This window comes from Triplophysa dalaica, unplaced genomic scaffold, assembly GCF_015846415.1.
Source record: "Triplophysa dalaica isolate WHDGS20190420 unplaced genomic scaffold, ASM1584641v1 Contig14, whole genome shotgun sequence".
NCBI lineage: Eukaryota > Metazoa > Chordata > Actinopteri > Cypriniformes > Nemacheilidae > Triplophysa > Triplophysa dalaica.
Genome location: NW_026622648.1, coordinates 1 through 21,097, shown reverse-complemented (window position 1 = coordinate 21,097; position 21,097 = coordinate 1). Strand labels below are relative to the sequence as shown.

Here is a 21,097-nt window from a genome sequence, read left to right as displayed (position 1 = left end):
TTGGCAAAAAGTCGTAAGATGCTAAATTGGGTCTAAAAGTACTTAGACAGCTATTATAAAACGCTCAAATATGAGAAAAACATAGAAATGCTCTTTAAAATAACACAGTTTACTTATAGAACAGTAGAAACAGTCAAAAACAATGCACTGAACAATTTAAGAACATTATTATTAAATCATGGTCGAAATACAACAGAGCACTTGATCAATGCAACATTAGATTAATGTATTACACTTATACATGACTTTATCCAAGGATCAGATTTGTTTTATGTAAATTTGTACAAAATATATAACATTTCATAAGATATTGCTTCATCTGCCTTGCATTTATTAACTCCTTTTCCAAAACCATTCTTTATGCTAAAGATAGCATAATCACAGCAGTTCACTTTGTTTACTCTGATGCTGTTACTCGTATTGTCATTACAGCGCGTTCATGCATCACAGTCTGCTTTATGCAAGATGCATTGTCACGCCAACACGTGTTGTTATTACAGCACATTCATGCATTGCGCTGCTTTTAACCAGATGCATTCTGTGACGCCAAGAGGGTTACAGAATGCATAATGCATAAATCAGACTGTGATGCATGAACGCGCTGTAATAACAACACATGTTGACGTCACAGAATGCATCATGCATAAAGCATACATGATGCACGAACGCGCTGTAATATCAACACCATACACGACTTGTCATTACAGTCCGTTCATGCATCACAGTCTAATTCATGCAAGATGCATTCTGTAACACATACACGTGTTCTAACAATTTGTTTTGTATTTCTCTTTAGAACATGCCGAAGTGTCCCCTGTGCCCAGCGGCGATGGCTGGAATAAGGCAACACCTCCGCGAGGTGCATAAAATTAAAAACCTCGTGGAGCGGGATATACTCATCAAGCTGGCCAGGGGCAGAGTTTTCCTGAAAGATGTTTGTTGTCCTCTCTGCAGGATTTCATTTAGATACATTGAAAAGCACCTTCTGAATCGTCACAAGGAGCTCACGGCAAGTAAAATTTTACTCAGCATGTCTGTAATCGTCATCAACATTCAATTAAAACATAATCTTGCTTGGTATAATGACAACTAACAGGAAATTTATTTAGGTGCGCAAACGGACAAAACTTGTAAAAAAGTTAAAGTGGCAAGCTGCCATTTTAAATTTGAGTGAGCTGCGACAAATCCGTCCAGTCATTCCAATGGTGACCACGCTGGACCTCAATAACAGATCCCACGAAGCATCCTGTTCACCCAATGAGGAGGCACCGGCAGTGGAGATGGGACCCGCGATGGAGGTGGGACCGGCGATGGAGGTGGCACAGACGTTGGAGGAGGCTCTTGGCTTTGGGATTTCACCAAACATAGAAACCGAGATGTTCTCTGACTTACAGCAGTTGTTGTCAGACATAATAAACCCTGCGCTATTACTGGGTAAGAATCAATTCGTCATCATAATGTGCCATCCAATGATCTAATCGATTAAAGATTAATTGATTCTTGTTATATTGCAGATGAGCCTTGGCAAGGGCAAAGCCTGGACCAGTCCAGTGAATTGGAAACTGTCAATTTGTGCCAACTTTTAGAAGATTAGTGTTTGTTAAGTTAAGTTTATTTATTTCATATATCTATTTATTGCTCTAATTGTTCTTGTGTGTGTATTTATACTGTTTTATTAAAGTTTTATATTAAAAGGGTTGTCCTGTTTTTTTTTAAACTTAAAAAGGCAAAATGGAGCACTTCATGAGTTACTGATGGCATATCCTAAATTAATAATGTGCTGTTTGAAGCATTGAGTGGTAACTTCCTGAATGACTTAGTGAAAACTTGTAAAATTACCCCTGCAGTATATAGGAATGGGCAACACATATGAAGTTCATGAACAAGTTGCTCATTCCTAAACCGTAACTTTAGTTCCACTAATATGAATCACCAAACACCATAATTCGCTTAGTACAGTTCTTTAGACATACATATCTATGTTTACTGTCAGGTTTAGTTCTCTATCCCCCTGTTATTTTCGAATCTTATGTTATTTCGTGTTGTGTGCCATGTGTATAGTTCTATGTAGTTATTCTCTTTAATTATAGTATCCCCAGGCATTTATGGTTTCCTTTCTTACCCCAGTGTGTTCATTTATTAGTAATACAATTTATTAAGGGAAATATATGTAAGCAGCAACTCACAGAAGTATGAATTATTCCCTAAAACTGGTTGTCCACGAACGTAATATTCGTGGCTCATTTATTTTCACTTATGTGAATCACCAAACACCATAATTCGCTTAGTACAGCTCATTGAAAATACATTTGTATAAGTTTACTTTCATGTTTAGGTCTCTATGCCCCTATTATTTTCGAATGTAATAAAATATCTCAGGTAAGTATTGATGCATATCATGTAAGTATTGATGCATATCATGTAAGTATTGATGCATATCATGTAAGTATTGAAAAGCATATCAGGTAAGTATTGAAAAACATATCAAGTAAGTATTGAAACATCTCAGGTGAGTAAAGAAACATTTTATTTGATCACACAATATTATTATAAAACATTCAGAATAACACACACAGCACACACATAGGAACAATATTATAAGTAAAAGTAAACACGTAAAGAATGTAATGTGAACAACCATATAAACAAAGAACAACACTCAACAAAATTAAACTTTTTGGGGGCTAGTCAGTCTTAGTTTCGCTCGGTCGACCAGTTTCTGTGCCACCGTTTTCCTGGGCGGTTGGTCCAGTTTCATTGGGGAAAGACACACCTGCAGGCGCTGTCTCGTCTTGATTGGCGAGAAGGAAGCCAGTTGATATTTCGGCCTTTTCTGAGCCGACCGAGGTGGCTCATCGTCACCTGACTCCTCTTCGGGCTCCTCGCTTGAATCCTCCTCGTCGGACTCCTAGGAATAAACAAGAGAAGAGGGCAAATTAGTGTGAGATACTGAGGGAGTGAGTAAGCGAGCTAGCGAGTGAGTGATTGACGACCACTTACCCGCATAGACTTGTTTAATTTAGACCTCCTCGCCCGCCTCTTGCTTCCTGGCTTGATGCGTTCCATCTTTGAGCTTCCGCCCACCTCAGAGGTTGAATCCTTGTGGAGGAGAGCGGCCTCGAACAGCACTCTATGCTCGGCCGCCTGCTTTGCATTTAGGTGGAGGGCGTAGAAGCGATCGGCCGTGGCAGTGTCGTGGCACATGAATTGGGCAATTTTTTTCCGGTCGTCTGGGGTGTGTGCATTCTTAGCCTGGAAGAAGACAGCCACCAATAAGTTAGGAGGAGACACATCTAATCCCGAAAGGTCTAGTGTTTACATGAATTTATACTCACGTATGTCGCTATTGACGTCCTGACGTCCGTAAAGTTAGGGCTTCCCGGCAACCCCATCTCTACCCATGCGTCCTGGAAATGGGCATTTAAATTCTTGCAAGGGTTGGGCTTGGAGGTGCACAAGAAATAGACGGAGTTCGATCCCCCGACGAGCGTTTCCCTAATTTCGAGAAAGGCCTCCATCCACCCATACTCCTCTTGCGTGAGGGACAGCTGGGCTGCCCCGAAGGCCTGGTTCGTCTTGTGGGTTGCGATCTGTAGAAGAGAAAGCAAAGATTGAGCAAGTGAGTGAGCGAGAGCGAGTGAGGTGTGTGAGAATGAGAAAGTGAGTTACTCACGTTGATTAAGATGTTCCCAGCAGGGTCCGTTTTACGGGCACTGGCCACCTCTTCCACCAGCATATTCTGATAAACCCCCCCGCGGTGCCCGTAGATGGTGGCGAGGTAGGCGGTCAGGTGCCCGTAAAACCTCCATTGGTCTCTGGAGGTGGGAGAATTCTTTAACTTCTCTGCAAAGAAAGAAAAGACAAGAGTCATTAGAGGATGAAATGCAATACGTCTTAAGCTTGAAAAAAGTGAAAGTTTAACTCACCCAAAATGGATGGGATGATCTTCCTTGCCTTTTCTCGGCACGCCACCAGATGAGCTTTTGACAAAAGCTTCCCCTCCTTTGCCGTCTTCACCGCATACTCGTGGGTCACTACCTTTCTCCTCATTCCCTTAATCAGGGTGCGCACCTCTCTTCGAATGCCCACCAGGATGGGCTTCGATAGGCGGCAGGTGGCTGGGGGGGTCTCTGACAGGTAGTCCAGGAACTGAGCCACGTTTTTTAGGTAATGGTGGATGGTCGTCTCCGTAATACGAGACGCTCTCAGTTTGTCCATCCACTGCCTGATTTTAGGGGTGTCATTTAGGAACAGCATGTTCCCCAGACTGGATTTCCCCTCTGCCATGTATCCCAGAAAATGCTTGATTCTGAAAACTTTGGAGGCCACATTGTTCTTCAGTTTGGCAGAGGGATCCGATCCCTCCTGGTGGGCCTTGTACTCATTGATTAGATCATCTGCAGAAGAAAGAGAGACGCTATTACTCAGTGAGTCGGATTCAAGATCAAGAACAATCTGCCATTGTCTGTGAGATCTGTTTCCCCTGTTGATGATTAAATCGCATTTACTTAGTCGTGTTTTTAACACACTATAAGTCTAAATTTGATATAAAATCGAAACTTGCAATGTATTTACAAATTTAAATAAATGAAATAAATTTTCCACACGTGCACTCTATACTGCTCACTTGCACAACAGGAATATTATAATGAATGCTCCTTTTCACTAATGGACTACTCTCATAACTTCATTAACTCTTATACTGCACTGTAACCTTAATAACTGCATTAACTCATGTACTGCACTGTAACCTTAATAACTTAATTAACTCATGTACTGCACTGTAACCTTAATAACTGCATTAACTCATATACTGCACTACAACCTTAATAACTTCATTAACTCATGTACTGCACTGTAACCTTAATAACTGCATTAACTCATATACTGCACTACAACCTTAATAACTTCATTAACTCATGTACTGCACTGTAAATTGTTTTTCCGCATGATCGGTGGATGATGGACGGTTGCATGTGACCCGGTTTTGGATCGGTTGACCCTGTCGGGGTCACGTCCACGAAACCGCTATGGACTAGCCATGCAAATAAGCTATACGAGGAAATTTCCAGAAAGGTCCGAGGGGTCCCATATTCTAGATTCTGGCCCGCCTGGTGGCCCCCGACAACATACCGAGAGCACATCGCCCTAGAGGATTAGGAAATGTTTTTTGCACCCAATCACAAGATTATGCACAAAGCCTTGTCTCTCATATACCACTGAACAGCATTATGAAGGTTTAGTGTTGGGGGAGGTAGATTTTTCAGCAAGGTCTAAGAACTTTGGACATTTGGGGCATAAATGGGGGGCTTCTAGACAATAATAATCCAAAATGTCCAGACCCTTTGGCCTATCGTTTCCCAACGGGAGGGCTTCCACTTACCATCTATCCCAATATCTTTTCATTACCTGCTTCGTGGACGACTCTCCCTATTTTGACCCCTAAACAAAGACATAAGGTCGCAAGGCTTCTCTGCACGATTGGTGCATGGTGGACGGTTGCTCATGTCTATATGCTATATGCGTGATGCTTGCACGTCTGGTTATTTAAGCGTGTGCATGCGCCACAGTCTGATTTATGCAATACGTATTCAGTGACGCATGCATCACTTGCATGCGTCATGGTCCGCTCTATGCAGGCCGCATTCAGTAGTGCATGCAGCGCTTGCATGCGTCATGGTCTCTTTTATGCATGACACATGCAGTGGCGAACGCAGCATGCTTAAGTGGCACGGTTTGATTTATGCATGACGCATTCAACGGTGCATACAGCGCATGCATGCGTCACGGACTGCTCTATGCATGGTACATGCAGTGACGCATGCATCGCGCACATGCGTTATGGTCTGCTCTATGCACCATGTAGATTCCGGCCCGTCGGAGTAAATGAAAATGTATTATACACCCAATCACAAAATGAACCACACAGCCTTTGCTATATACCCCTCAACAGCCTTGTTAATTTCAGGAATGGGGGAGGGTGAATTTTTCAGGAAAGGTGTAGAGCTTTGGACCTTTGGGGGATACCTCTGGGGCTTCTTGAGAACACGAATCTAGAACTTCAAGATCCTGCGGCCTTTCGTTTCACTACGGAAGGCGTTCCACCAGTCACCTATCCAATACGTTTTTGATAGGGGGTTCGTGAACAGGCACCCTAATTAGACCTTTGAGGACAAACTGAGCGTTCTACAAGTTGTTGCTAAAATATGAGTGTCTAATGAAGTGCACTGACGGAATAATGCGGTAGTTGATGCATTTAAACGAACATAATGGCACATTTTTGCTAATAAGTGGGTTGTCCACCAACTGAATACACGTGGCCCATACATATAAATTGCTCGAGGAACTTTCCCGCAAGGCCGCCGGAGGGTCCGACGATCCCAAAACTTCACGTGCACTTGCGTCCCGGTCCCCTGAGAGACATACCGAAAGGCCAAAACTCTTGGTCATCCAGAAGTATTTTATAACCTTTTTAATGTAAATTAAAAAGCCCATTGATTTCAATGGCAGAGACTTAGAAGCGAGGCTTGTTTTAGCTATGTACTCATCCACTTTTAAACCCTTTAATAAGAAGCCACGGACTCGAAAATGCAGGGCCTGATTTGGGGGTCCGTGACACTGGTCACTGCAAAGGCTCGATGTCCTCTGACCTTAGGAACCTTGTTTTCTGGACCTTTGTTTACACCCTGACCTTTGACATATAAGATACCCGATTTTATGTCAAAACTGAACATTTTACGAGCTGTTTCCTAACCTGTGTGTGTCTAAAAGAGTGTTCTCGCTGAAAAGTGTTGTTCCTGACACCTAGAAATGAATACATACACTTTAAATATTGTTAAAAAGCATCATGTCCACCAACTTAATACACGTGGTCCACTCACACAAACCACATGTGGACAGGCAATGCAAACATACTAGAAAATGGATGCGTTTTCTAGTCAGAACAGACTGGAAAATGGATTGCTTTTTAACAATGTTTTAAATGTATATATTCATTTCTAGGTGTCAGAAACAACACGATTCATTGAGAACCCTCTTTTAGACACACATATGTTAGAAACAGCTCGTAGAATGATGAGTTTGTATCTATTACGATGTATATGATGTGTCCACGTGCAGTTTATCAAATGGGCCAGGAATAAATGCTTGGTGGACATTGCACAGAATGGTCATTTAAAACGTGTAAATATTAATTTTTTTTTTAAAAACACATTTCTCGATTGCCACGCCCCCTCAGACAAACATATGTCAGCCCCGAGTGGCAGAACGCAGGTTCTGGTAAAAGTAGTTGGAAAGCGGACAAAAAGTGGTTTGGTGGTCGGGGGCGTGGCCATGGAGTGGTCAGCGGGGTCGAAGGTCAAATCGACACCCATAGTTGATCAGTGGACAAATAGTTATTTCGTGGACACTGGCACCAATGGGCAGTAAGCTGGCAGCCGACACCCATGCAAACAATTGAGTCGTGGAACTCTTATAATGTTGGAGGACAAGCGGGTAAGCCGAAGTACATGGGATAAACCTGTGAGGTACGCATATGATGTTCGTGGACAGGGGTCTTTGGGGTCTTCGAGGGGTGCCATGGCACGAGGGCGCCCCAAGTGGTGTCCCCACACCCCCTATCCGTGGCCAGCAGATTAAAAAGTGGTCTTACCACAGGGTAAGGTGAAATCACCCACTTCCCATTTAGATATGCGCTACGTGTCAGGCTTTTTCACACTACGATCCAACGCAAGACTGTGCGTCAAATGGCTGGCATTTTCAAGAGGCTTTTTTCCACGAACCCACTATTTTTGCTTCCTTGTGGTAAGTGCACACTGATTTTACGGTTTAATGCAGTATTTGATCTGTCCACAGCAAAATTTCAAGTGTTGTTTTGAGTTGTTTTTTAGTGTTACTTTACCAGAGTTAAAAAGTGTTGATTTAGGTGTTAATTTGATAATAACAGCACTCACGGTGTAAATAAATGGTCAGAGTCAGTGTTATTTCAGTGAGTTGATGTTAAATTACACTTTAGGCGAGTACATCCAATTTCCGGTCATTGCGGATCACTTCCCTTTTGACTGATGGCGGACAACCACGAGGAGACGGCAGTGCAAAAATAGGTAGGCTATAATACATTTTTAATAACTTAATTCTTTGTTTTTGAATATTTACTGTTCTCAACACTTCTTATGTACATTTTCAGCTCGCTATCGTTTTTTTCAATCTGCAGACAACCGACAGAGATTAGCGCTGCAAAGGTAAGAATAACGTTGTTTTAAAGAAAGTTTATCATGATCAGTTTTGCACATTGATCAATTTTTAGTGGGATCATGCATTTATTTCTGTGATCAACGTAAACATTTTAATGAAATTAGACGCAACCCGTTTTCGCCAGATCTCATGTGTGTTGCCATGGCCAAGAAAAGCATACGACTCATATTTTATAGTGTCGTGCAGTGTTTTCACAAATATCTATACTTATATAAACCGAACTCCGTAAACAGGTGAGGCTTGTTTAAACGTGCACATAACGTGACTTTTGTTGGTCCTAGTTAATGTTATTTACACGAATTTCATCGGGTTGCCCGCCCCTTCCCCAACAGTGCTAATTTTAAAAGCTAATACAACAGGAAACTGCTTTGAAAATGCGCACTGTAATTTTATATATTTCCTTGTTATGATATTTAACTCTTCATGTGTTCTGACGTGCACGCAGTTGATCTGCTATGGCGCCAAGTTGTTACGTTCACTTTAACGGTGTATCTGAGACCTTACATCTTTTAACAATTATGTGATCGTACAGGGTTGATACGACAGTGACCAACTTTTAAGCCTTTTTTGTGCATTTGAGTAGACGAAACGCGTTGTTAAAAAAAATCGATTGGCAGTATAATGTTCTTTCTAAAGTTAACTCAGGCTTTTCCCTGCATAGATAATTATCTAATAACAAAACTTTGTGAGGGGTTTTATTATAAACGAACAATTGCTGTACTTTTATGAAGTATCATCTGTAACGTGAACTGAAGCTACTCAATTACGCCACTGCGGTCAGTGCGGTGGCGCTCTATCGTCATCATCACAGTGAGGCGCTCACAAAGCACACGGCTTTTTTGTCTCGTATTGTTTAAGACGGTGATTTAGTCTTGGAAATACATCTAAAAAAATAGGGTAATCTTCGATGTCTTTTACGTTACGATAATACAGCCGCAATAGCTGCCAAATACGTTTAAAACAAGTTTACCCAGAACTGAAGCAACCCTCCCGGTTAAAAATGATAACCGTCTTACACTTCTCGTATATTGTTTTTCTCTCTTAGAAGTCAAATTTTATTTTAGTCTTGCTAACGTTTCCTTATGTTAATGAAATGTTGCTCAGCTACATGGTTTCCACATTGAGGTTAATAACATAATAATATTAAATTGTACATGTTTATGCTGGAAATATAAGTGTTTTTAAAAGCGATTGGTGGTGCCTTCTGCCAGTATTTACCATATTTTATTTACAATAAAAGTGAACAAACTTTATTAAACAGATTTGTTTTCTCTTTAACAGCTTTCGTCATGTTGGTTAAAGTTCAGTACAAGGTGTGAAGAAATTTATAAAATTGCTTAATGATTTTACATTCCAAGATTTTCTCATTGAAGGTAAGTTATTTGTAGCTTGTGCTTATGTTTAGAAATTTGCTTACTATAAACAGTCATATAGCAGCTTCATGATGTCCAGATTTGTCTCATGCCATAATATGTTTTCATATTTATGTTCATGTGATAAAATTATATTTCAGTTCAAAGCAAATTTGGGCTTGCTACAACTGCAGTTCTTCAAGTCTTTGATGACACGGACACCAGTGTGGATGAGGACATCTTCCAAGAACTAATTGAAGAACAAATTTATCCCTATAAGATGTCTGGAAGAAATTTCTGCTGGCCTGCCTGAGGGTAAATATATCAATTCAGACATTATTTCAAGGACTTTAGTGTAGCAATGGTCATTTCTGAGTTAAATGTATTTGGGAAAGACAAACACATTTACTCTTGTTCATATAGTAGCTACTTATTTAAATTATCTTAAATAAGAAATGTAACAAATTATAAATCTTGAGGAAACAATTCACAAAACTATAGAGACACAATGTTGCATACTTGTGGTTTTCTTAATTTTACCGTAGTTATTGTGTTTGGAAATTTGAATAAACATGAAAATTGTTTTTTACTTTCTGTTTCAGTGATTTGGCCAACAAGATCCTCAACACAAAGCACTTGCATTGATACTCTTTCAGTCTCTTCCACTGACTATGAGGAGAGAGAACCAACAGTGCATATTCAGTCAGCAAGGGCCAGCAGTAAAGAAGCCTTGAATTCTGAAAAGGCAAAACAGGTATGTATTTCCGAATGGTAAATTTGCCATGTAATAATTGCATTACTTGTCACTTAGTAGCGAACTTTACTCTGCTTAATATATGCTTATTCAGAATGTCCAAGATGCCCCAGAAAAACACTCTGGTGGTGAGGATAAGCTTACAGAATACCAGACAACAAAGACTTTAAAGCACAGTACCAGACGCCAACTTGTGAATATTGTTGTCAGTCACATGACTGAGACTTACGGGTAAGATTTCAGTGCACAGTTACACTACAAACAGCTGCCTATAAAGAAGCTTTGTTAAACCTTTGAAAAAATATCCTTTTTGGGAAAAAAACAAGGCTTTACATTTTGCTGTGCAATTTACATTTCTGTTTTTTAAATCAAATTTTAGGAGGATCCTACCCGCAAAGACTTAAGCCATGGGCATTGTTACTCTTTTTCCTGCCCTGAGAGATGCTTTTTCAGCAAAGGGATATGCAAGAATAATACTTCTTAATTTGCATGTGCATGTATGCTATTTTCATATTATAAAATAATACTGTGTTATTAAATGAAACTGACTTCAGATCATATTCAAATGTTTTCTCTTGTAAAGGGAACAGGGTTCATCTCCTGGCGCCTTAAAACTTTGTCAAGAAAGAACCCAAAACGTGTTTGCTCCGAGGTTTCTGAAACAGGAGGACTAAGTCGCAGAAGAAGGCTAGACATTCGACAACAGCTTGAAGAAGATGCATGCAGAGAGGCAATTTCCTTCCTTGTCCATACAGCTGATGAAGTTGAAGTTATGCAAAAGATGAAGGAAACTTTCAAGCATCTACAAGAACTTGTACACGACCCTGGAAGATCAGCTGACATCCTTAAGATATTTCCAAGATTTTTGGATGTGAAAGGATTGGTAAATATAGCATTACCAACATTACCAACATTTAAAATATAAGTTTGATTTAGATTTGCTGGTTTTATGTAATTTTTACAAAAGTAATGACTACTCAAATTTATCATTCTTACTTACACATATATCTCTCTCGACATGGTCATAGAGAGTTAAACTAATTTTTCTTGAATAATTCATGTCGCCAAATGTCCAATTGTGTTATTTGAATTCTTAATTTCTTAATTTCTTAAACTTCTCACATGCAAATACTTTTTTTTTGGAGGTGAAGAATAATGTCTTGATCATAACATATATAGACAATACCTAATTGTATGCAACACAATTAATGATGAAATTCCAGTTTTTGTCAAATTCGGAAAATACTTTTCATTAACAGCACTGTATATTTTGTTGTTGACAATCTTCTCACTGAACATTGCTCAGAGCATCATCATGCATTTAAAGTACAGAGAAACTATGAGTTGAGTGAACTTATTAAAAGGAATGCTCTGTGGTACAGTCCTTTTGATCTACAGTGTCCATATGGGTCAGATGGTGAATATATTGTACCTTCATTTCTGTTAGTTTGAGATGTTATTTGTTTAAAATAAAAGATCAAACTGAAACAATATGTTGGCTTTTCTTTTTGTACATGTATGTATCATATTTATAGATGAATTAGATCTAGATATAAATTACCTTAATCAGGAGATGTTAAAACACTAAATAAGTGTACAGTTACCTTACACAGTGTTAAACTATTGACACACAAGATTGGAATTTCAGCACTACTTTGGTGAAAAATGTGCCTTTTGAGAAAGTAAAATGTACACTAGTGGTTTATATATGAACACTCCGAGTGTTCTTATAACAGTGTGTAAGTGTTAAAAAGATAACACTTTTAAAAGTGTATATTTAACTCAATTTAGTGTGGACCTATATAAACCCCGTAAAAGTGTTGATTTTCACACTGCAGGTGAGAATTTGACACTCAGAAATTTGCTGTGTCGCTGTGCGGAGGAAGTGTTTTATTCTGTGATTGATTAACGTTAAGTAATTCAGCAGTTTAGCATGCTAATTTTTTTTTAAAAAGGCCTTAACAATCGCTTTATCCTTATGTTATATATATGTGTGTACGTGTGCATATTTTTACTTTAAAGGTTTTTATCCTTCAGCTTAAATCCTCATGGAAATGTATGAACTAGCCTTAGGTCAGAAATACATCCCAGATAGCAGTGGACTCCGAGCCGGATCCGTTTTCAAACCGGCAAATCCGCGTTACAGTCGCATCCGTTTCACTGCATTAGTACAGATCCAGACTGAGCCCGGTTTCAGTGGGGAGAACGACAGTCGTTCAGAAGATGCGGCCCGTATCTGTGTAACCGAACGCGCGTTTTCTGAAGTGAAGTGGAGGCAGCCGGCAGCGGAAATGTTATTCCCATGGGCGGATCTACAGGGGGGCAAGGGGGGGAAGGTGCCCCCCACTCTAGAGCCTTGCCCCCCCAGCTGCCTCCCTAACTTTGATGATCCAAAAACTGTACTTACAAAAACAACCCACCACTATGTCCAATACATTTACCAAAAGTGAACAATTAAATTTTTAATTTTAAATGTATTATTCGCCCCTCCCCCCTTCCCCTCAAATACTAGTTACGTCCCTGATTCAAACCTGCAGAGCGGCGTTCGCTCAGTCTGGCTCACACACACAGCGAGTCTGCAGCGGTGCGGTGGTCCTGCAACCCGACGAGACTGAGCTTCCCCGGACAGATCCTCTGAAGGTGAAGTGAGTTTCCCCATGTGTAGTTTAAACACACGTTTAACTTAAAGTTACATTTGTAATTAATGTATTGTATGCTAAAGACGATTCAGCATCAGCAAAAACAGCGAGTATATTACGTTAGGCAAAATCAGCGGTCAAATCGCTCCCTCGTGATTTGTAAGAGCACTCTTCCCTTTGATTAGCCTGATTTTGATTTTAGTAAAGACAAGAACAGCTTAATAAAAATATAAAATATTGAGGGGCAGCGCTAGGGCTGGGCCAAGGGGGCTTAAGCCTCGAAAGTTTTTAGTAAAGCCCCGAATATTTTGTTAAATTGTCTTTCTCTCAAAGCAAAACAATTCATCAGAAAAACAAATGTGAATAAGATTGCAGCGGCCTCGATTAACTAATCATGAACAGTGCATATTACATTTTTTTTATATTTTTCCCTTTGCATTAAAGGTACTTTTGATGTGCTTTTGCAACGTTGAGCATTGTAGCCAATCACAGACATGTCTGTTGATCACATCGGCCAATCAGAGGCGTTTAAATGAGTCGCTGTGCTGAAGATGTGTTTTGCGCGAGCACCGAGTTCACGTTCGCAAAGCTGTCATTATTATTGGCAATAAACTTAAGATGCAGATAAGAGATTCACTTGATATTATTATTAATGCTGCTCTGATGCACTACATTACGCAACGCTCTGTTTGTTGTTAGGAAGACTAAAAGTTCAGCGGTCTAGCTCATCAATGTCAAAATGATTAAATAAGTTAACAAATGCCTGGTAAAATGTAAGTAGATCATTTAATATTTGACTGTTTTACAATAGAAAAGTTAAACTTTTTTTATTTATTTATTAAATTTTGCCTTTTTGAATTGAAAATATGCTATAATTTCCTTGATTCATTTATGTAAATTAAAAATAAAATATTAGTTGCAAATAGTTACAATTATTTCACTAATACAACAAGCCTTTCTTTTTCTTTATTCCCTTAAATTGCTTTAATAATTAATTAATTACTTTAAATAAAAATACCCAATTTTAGTTTGGGCTGTTACGTTACAACACACAATACAGTGCCAGTTAGGAGATCGATCATTTGATTAGCTAAGCAGTCCTATTAAATCCAATTCCTCTCAGATATCACAGCAATGAAACCAGGTTACAACTGAGGAAATAACAAATACAATAGAATTAAGTAGTCTAAACATAACTGGTGTGTGCATGTGATAAATCTTTCTGATTTTATATTTGTTATATAGGCTACTTATTAACTACATGGCCCTACAGTGTAGTGTAATGTTATACAAGGATAACCAGAGGTTTTCACATATTGACGTTGTTTGCAGACAAGAGTAGTTGAAGAAAGTAGCTGGAGCCTCAGCCTAACCATGAAAAGGAAGGCTAAAAGTGGGGATATTGCCAGCTTTTTTGCAAAAAAAATTCAAAGAAGTACACAGGAGGAAGAGCGTGAGGGAAATGAAGGAGAAGGCAGTAAACTGGAGAGACCAGGAGGGTCAGAGCAGGAGAAGACAGAAGGGGACAAGGAAATAAGTGACGGAGAAGAGGAAATAAGTGAAGCAAAGTCAAAATGCAAAGGTGATGCAGCAGTGTCTAAAGATGCAGCTTACTGCTTTGCATGCAGACATTTTGCGCATTTAAAAAACAGTGTATTCACATCAGAAAATGGCTATTCTAACTGGAAGAAGGCCACTTCCAAAGACAGTGGGTTTAGTGTACATGGCAGATCAGACACACATGTGAATGCAATGATTGCATGGAGTGAGTTCAAAAGAATGGCCAAGCAAAATACAACTGTCTTGGGAATGATGAGAGATGAAAATCAGAAACAAGTAATCGAAAATCAAAAGTACATTAAAACTTTGGCTGAAACCTTGCTGTTGACAGCCACTCAGAATATTTCCCAACGTGGCCATGATGAATCGGAAAACTCAAAAAACAGGGGAAATTTCCTTGAGTTTTTAGATCTTGTGAGTAAACATGATGCCTTAGTGAAAAAACGGCTGTCACAGGGTCCCAGAAATGCTAAATACACAAGCAAAATCACTCAAAATGAGATTTTGGAGTGTTTAGCAGAAATGGTTAGAGAGGAAATTATAAAAGAGGTTAAAGAAAGTGAGCACTTTTCTATTTTAGCGGATGAGACTAAAGACATTCAAAAAAAGGAGCAGCTGTCTCTGGTCGTAAGATATTATTATAATGGTGTGGTTCAGGAGAGCTTCCTTGAGTACCAGAAAGCAGAGCACTTAGATGCAGCCAGTTTGACAGAGAAACTTATTTCACGTCTGGAAAAGTATGGACTGGAATACAGAGATAATCTGGTGGGCCAAGGCTATGATGGGGCTGCAGTAATGAGTGGCAGGTGCTCTGGGGTCCAAACAAGGGTTAAGGAAGTTGCCAAATATGCATTTTATGTTCACTGCAGGGCACACTGTTTGAATCTTGTCATTGTGGACAGTGTAAAAAATGTCCCAGAAGCTGCATGTTTTTTCACTTTGCTGGAAAGACTGTACACATTCATGTCAGGCTCATATGTTCACATTAAGTGGATGGATGTTCAAAAAGAAATGTTCAGTGGTGGGGCACCACGAGAACTTCCAAGGCTAAGTGACACTAGATGGGCCTGTCGCTATGCTGCATGTAGAAACCCTATGGACAGGCTGCCTGCAGTAATAAGAGTGCTGGATGAAATTTCAGATGAGGCGAATCCACAGAGAGCTGTAGATGCAAGAGGACTACGTTCTCAAATTGATTTTAATTTCATAGGGCTCCTTGCAGTCTTCAGAAAAGTGCTAGGTGAAACCAAGTTTTTATCTGAGATGCTCCAGTCAACTTATGTGGACCTTACCAAAGCAGTTGACCTTACTGAAACCCTCAGACAGACATTGGAAGATTATCGCAAAGAGGAGAGCTGTAATGACCTGTGGAGTACAGCAATTGACACATGCAATTGTTGTAACATTTCTACCATTGTCAAATCAAAAAGAACCAAACACACATCTAGGAGACTACATGATACTCTTGTAACATCTACACTTAGACAGCAAACACATGTTGACAGCAAAGATGCCTTTAGAATAGGTTTATTCATTCCTATCATAGAGTCAGTGATCAGTGAAGTGGACAGGCGCTTTTCAAACTCTAGCAGCAAGATAATGAGGGGTATACAAGCTTTAAATCCATCAAACAATGACTTCTTAAAGGAAGAATTGGTTTTGTTAGTGGCTGAGGAATATGGCTCTGACTTGCAAGACTTGAAAACTGAGATACACCAGGCAAAAAGACTTCTTGAAAGAAACAGAGTAAATGGCAAAGTAAACCCGTCCAGTCTGACTGAGTTTGTGATGTTCTCGGTGCCTTTTAAAGAGGTTTTCTTTGAGCTTGTTCGCCTGTGCAAGATCACTATTGTTTTGCCAGTGAGTACTGCTGGGTGTGAGCGAAGCTTTTCAACTTTAAAGCTTGTAAAAACTCACCTGCGCTCAACCATGGCAGATGACCGTCTGAGAAATCTGGCTGTTCTCAGTATTGAGAAACAGCGTGCAAAAGTACTAGATTTAGATAAGTTTGTGAACCGTTTCGCTGCAAAGCACAACAACTGTCGCCTTAAGCTTTCCTAAAAAAGATGGGTAATCATGGGTCATTTGAGTATTGAACATCTTGGACACAATTATTGTACTTTTTTTATATTTTCATTTAGCTTTTTATACTTTTACTTTTTAAAAGATGCACAGCTTTGTTTTATTTGAACACTGGGCTTATTCCTGTTGTGAATTAAAAAATGTTGTAGTGTGTAAGGGCATGATTAAACAATAACTAATGAAGTTTAAAAGTGTTTTTGTGTTTGTTTTTTTAAAGCAATTCATATATAGGGATTCCATGTAGGCCTACCCCTGCCACGACCTCTTGCCACCCCTTTGCCCCCCCCATGCAAAATTTTCTAGATCCGCCACTGGTTCTGAGACAGAGGAACAACTTATAAATTCTGGTTAAATAATGTGCTCTCAGAAGAATCAGACATGTGCTATGAGGTGTCCTTATAAAGCTTCAATCTAATAGTGTTTGTATGAGACACAGCTGCTCTCCAATGTCCAGTTTAATGAGTAAATTGATGTGTGTCATCAGTTCTTCCTTCACCAATGAGAACACATAAGATCTGATGATGATGATGATGAGCAGCAGCTGTACACAATCAAAAGCTCTTGTACTTCAGCACTTAAATACACTGACTCAACACTTATATTCCTCTTCTAGTCATTATACAATCATTTATAACGCCATCCTGATATTGTCCATGATTACTGAATAAGGTCATGTTAGAGATTGATATTAACTCAAAATCAAAGTTTGAACTTAAAACTTTGTTTCTCAATTGCATGGATTTCACAGACGGGGTCACATATGTTCAACGACATATGTCCTCTAGACATAAGCTTTATGCTTTGTATTTTTAGACACCACAAAGACTCCATCATCTAGAAGTTTCTGAGAATGATTTTTAGCCATTTGCTTGTATTGTTTATATGGAAGTCTAAATCCAAATAATGTGCAGCAGGTCACTAAGGTGCATCTAAAATGTTTGATGGAAATATAATTGTCCTTGAGGTGTATTCACGAAACAGATCTTAAGTATATATAAAGATTTATTGGTGTGCATGTTTTACTATTGGAAGCCTGAACCTTATGTGATATGTTTGATTACGTCAATGCTTACACTGATGATCTCCTGAAGAGAAACCTACCACACAAATCATAAAAATGTACAATTTAATGAGCCAAGCCTGTATATCTGCCAACCATGCCATAAGAGACTCAAGACCCAGAGAGTTGCTATAACAGGCAGACAAATGTGGGTGTCCTCCTCATAACAATACAAAAAAGCTCATGTTCTCTAAAACTTGAGCCAAGTTGGAGCATTTAGAGAGAAAAGCGCAAGGAGCCAGAATCAAACTTTGGGGAACTCCATATGGCAAAAAAAGCCTTACTTGAGTATTGTTCACCCATATTGACAGAAAAACTTCTAATTGTAAAATATGATTTAAACCAATTTAAAGCTCCCGCTATTATACCAACACAGTGTTCTAAAGGAAATACCCATTTTTCAAAACTCGTGACCCATAGGTGGCGCTGTTCCCAATTTTAGCAAGGACCCGCAGTCCGAGGTGTCGAAGCGTTATGTTTGAGATACGGCCTAAGATCCATTGTTGGGTCAACTTTGAAAAGTTTGCGGCGTCTTAACTTTGATACAAAAGTGAAAATCTTTGCTCTTTGACTAGGTCACTCATGTACACCTCTAGCATTTCTAGGATCCCCTCTGGTACCTGTGCATGACTGGTTGAAGTGAAGCATGGTGTCATACAGACAGTGTAGAAGATTGTTGGCCTCGTCTGAATTCTTTTGCTGGTCGATCCTTGTGACTCCAACACACACCTGAGCACTGCTACACACGGTGTAATGGAGCGCAGAGGATTCTGCTTTGCTCATTTCATGTGTTATCTCATAAAGTGGTTTCAGGGTCTCTGACAGGGTGGCTGCCACATCCCACTCATCCACAGTTGGACATCCACAGTTGGCCCTTGGTCACTGGAACAGGCGTTACTTGCTCTTTGTTGCTCCAGGATCCTCAGAAGCATGTGTAGTGTGGAGTTTCATCTGGTTGCCACACTGGAATGTGAATGCTGAGGGACACCAACCTCCTTTTGAATAACGGAGAGCCGTTGCTGTGCAATGACTGAGTGGTTTAAGTGTGTTGCTATTCTTTTGAGATTGGCCAGTATGTCCCTCACCACTACTGGGAGCTGAGGCCATCATTAATGAGGGACAGGCACTACATTATTATACAAATAAGCTCGCAGCATTCTCGAGGACTACTTCAGTTCTTTCCTCAATTTGACTAAACTAAACATGGAGAAGCAGCATTCAGTTTTTATGCACCATATATCTAGAAGAAATTCACTGAAAAGTGAAGGTATGCTGCATCTCTTCATTCTGTTTAAATCAAGTTTAAGTACTTTACTGTATTTCACTGTCTTTTATTAATTGGAAAGAAATCATGATTATTTATAATTTCTTTTCATATTGCACTATGTTGCTGTTAAGTTGTATGTGAAGCACTTTGAAAACTTGCTTTAAATCAAAAACTCATTTCATATCTTAATCTTAAATCAAAAATACATTTCTATCTTTAATAATAATAAGAAAAATAGTAATGGTAAGTTTAATAGTTTCATCCTTACCATCTTGAATTTAGATCAATTTTAGTTTAAGGGCACACAGTTGCAGTAACGTTAACTTTTTGGAGAAAAAATACTTTTTTTTTTTTTACTAGGAGCTAAATCGTGACTACGCACAGCCTAGAACGTGAAAGAAATTAAACTAAAGCTTGCAATCACTGTTGACTTTGCTTACATGGAAAATCATACATCTCGTAATTTATTTTGTTATTTTGGTCAAAACGACATGTATCCAAATTCAAAGTTATTTTGGCTAGTGGGCTGCGGGCTATATCGGGTATAACAGAGACGGTGAAATGACGGCTATTGCTTGCGGGGAAATAGCCCGTCTTACAACGATCTACATCGTGTCTACGCACAGCCTACACATATAACATGTCAAATAAAGCAAACCAAACACCTCGTCATCACAGTTGACTTTGCTTACTGTGAGATTAGGATTTCGTCTGTGTCCTCTTTAATATTTCAGTTGTGTCTAATACAATAAAGTTGTATCATGTCTTATGCTGTCTTATGCTGATATGAATATCCGTTGGTCTCCATCTCAAGGTTCCTAATGATGTCAAGGGACAATTGTTTTGATACTGTAATGTTGAATGTATAAAGACGCATATCGAATACATACTTTGTGATATCATATCTGATTGTTCACATGAGGAATAATAATGTCTGGTGATTTTCCACTCTGGTGTTTTTCCATGGCAAATGTTACCTCCTGTTTCAAGCACTAATAAATAATAATAATAATATAATAAATATATAATATAATAATAAATATTAGTCCTTAATACAATAAACTTTGGACTCTGATTGCAACCCAATTTCGTATAAATAACACGCTGTTGCATAATCGTCTAATATGTGGGCCAAATTGCGATTTTGCGTGCATGTGATACGCCAATGTTTGCTTGTACCTGGGTGGAGAGCAGCCATTTTAAAACGTACATGAAGAGAAAACACAAAAATAATTAAAATAATAATGTTAGGTTTAGGGTTTGGGTTAGGGTAGAGGTTATAATATGCACGGACACTAACATTAGGTTTAGGGTTTGGGTTAGGGGACAGGGTAATGAGACAAATTGCTGTTTAATATGCAAACACGCTAATTGGCGTATCATATGCACTCAAAAAAAGGTGTATTCATGCACGCAAAATCTCAATTTGGCGTCCGTATTATACGATAATGCACAGCGCATGTTATTTATACGCAATTGGTGCGAATGGGCTGCTGATTGAACTAGACTCCTGTGTCTGTGTCAAACTTTGTGTCCAGGCCTACAAACTCTGTGTGTTCTGTCGACCAGACTCTTCAACCTTAGAATAATACTTGGACAAGGGGACATAGGAAATAATATTCTTACACTTACATGATGGAATATCATACATCTCGCAAATTATTTTGGCTAAAATTACATTTTAGCTGAAAGTGGGTTACACATAGCCGGACTATACCGGGTCTATATTTAACCTAGACGGCTATTGCTTGCTGGGCTGTAAATAAGTGTCATATTGTTTAAAGAAATCTACAAGTTCAATTATTGGTTGTTGAAATCTGTACTGACGTGTCATCAATGTCCATTATATATCTGTAATCCTAACTTTAATAAAGTTTACTTCAAGCGTGGTGAGCTTTGTCTCAATGCCATGTTTAAGTAAAATGTTTAAGAATTTTAACTCTTTCTACATAAATGACTTTATGAAACAGTGATGAGAGTCTCAGACAGAGTCTCAGACCTTTACAAAGATACAATGTTTGTCATGATAATAAGAATTCAATGCAAAATCTTGATGTTGGCCTCATGGCTTTCCATTGTTTGATCCCAGTTTTGTCATATATGGATTTTTGACTCTTTCTACATAAAAGA

The 21,097-nt window shown here is 39.1% G+C and overlaps 1 long non-coding RNA gene across 1 annotated transcript; it reads left to right on the top strand.

Moving 5' to 3' along the window:
- Nucleotides 1-7,981: 7,981 nt before the first annotated feature.
- LOC130417103 (uncharacterized) lies at nucleotides 7,982-10,590 on the top strand. The gene is made up of 6 exons (XR_008906146.1): nucleotides 7,982-8,102; nucleotides 8,186-8,240; nucleotides 9,535-9,626; nucleotides 9,767-9,920; nucleotides 10,208-10,359; nucleotides 10,454-10,590. It is a non-coding gene; the product is annotated as an uncharacterized LOC130417103 (long non-coding RNA).
- The last annotated feature ends 10,507 nt before the right edge of the window (nucleotides 10,591-21,097 follow it).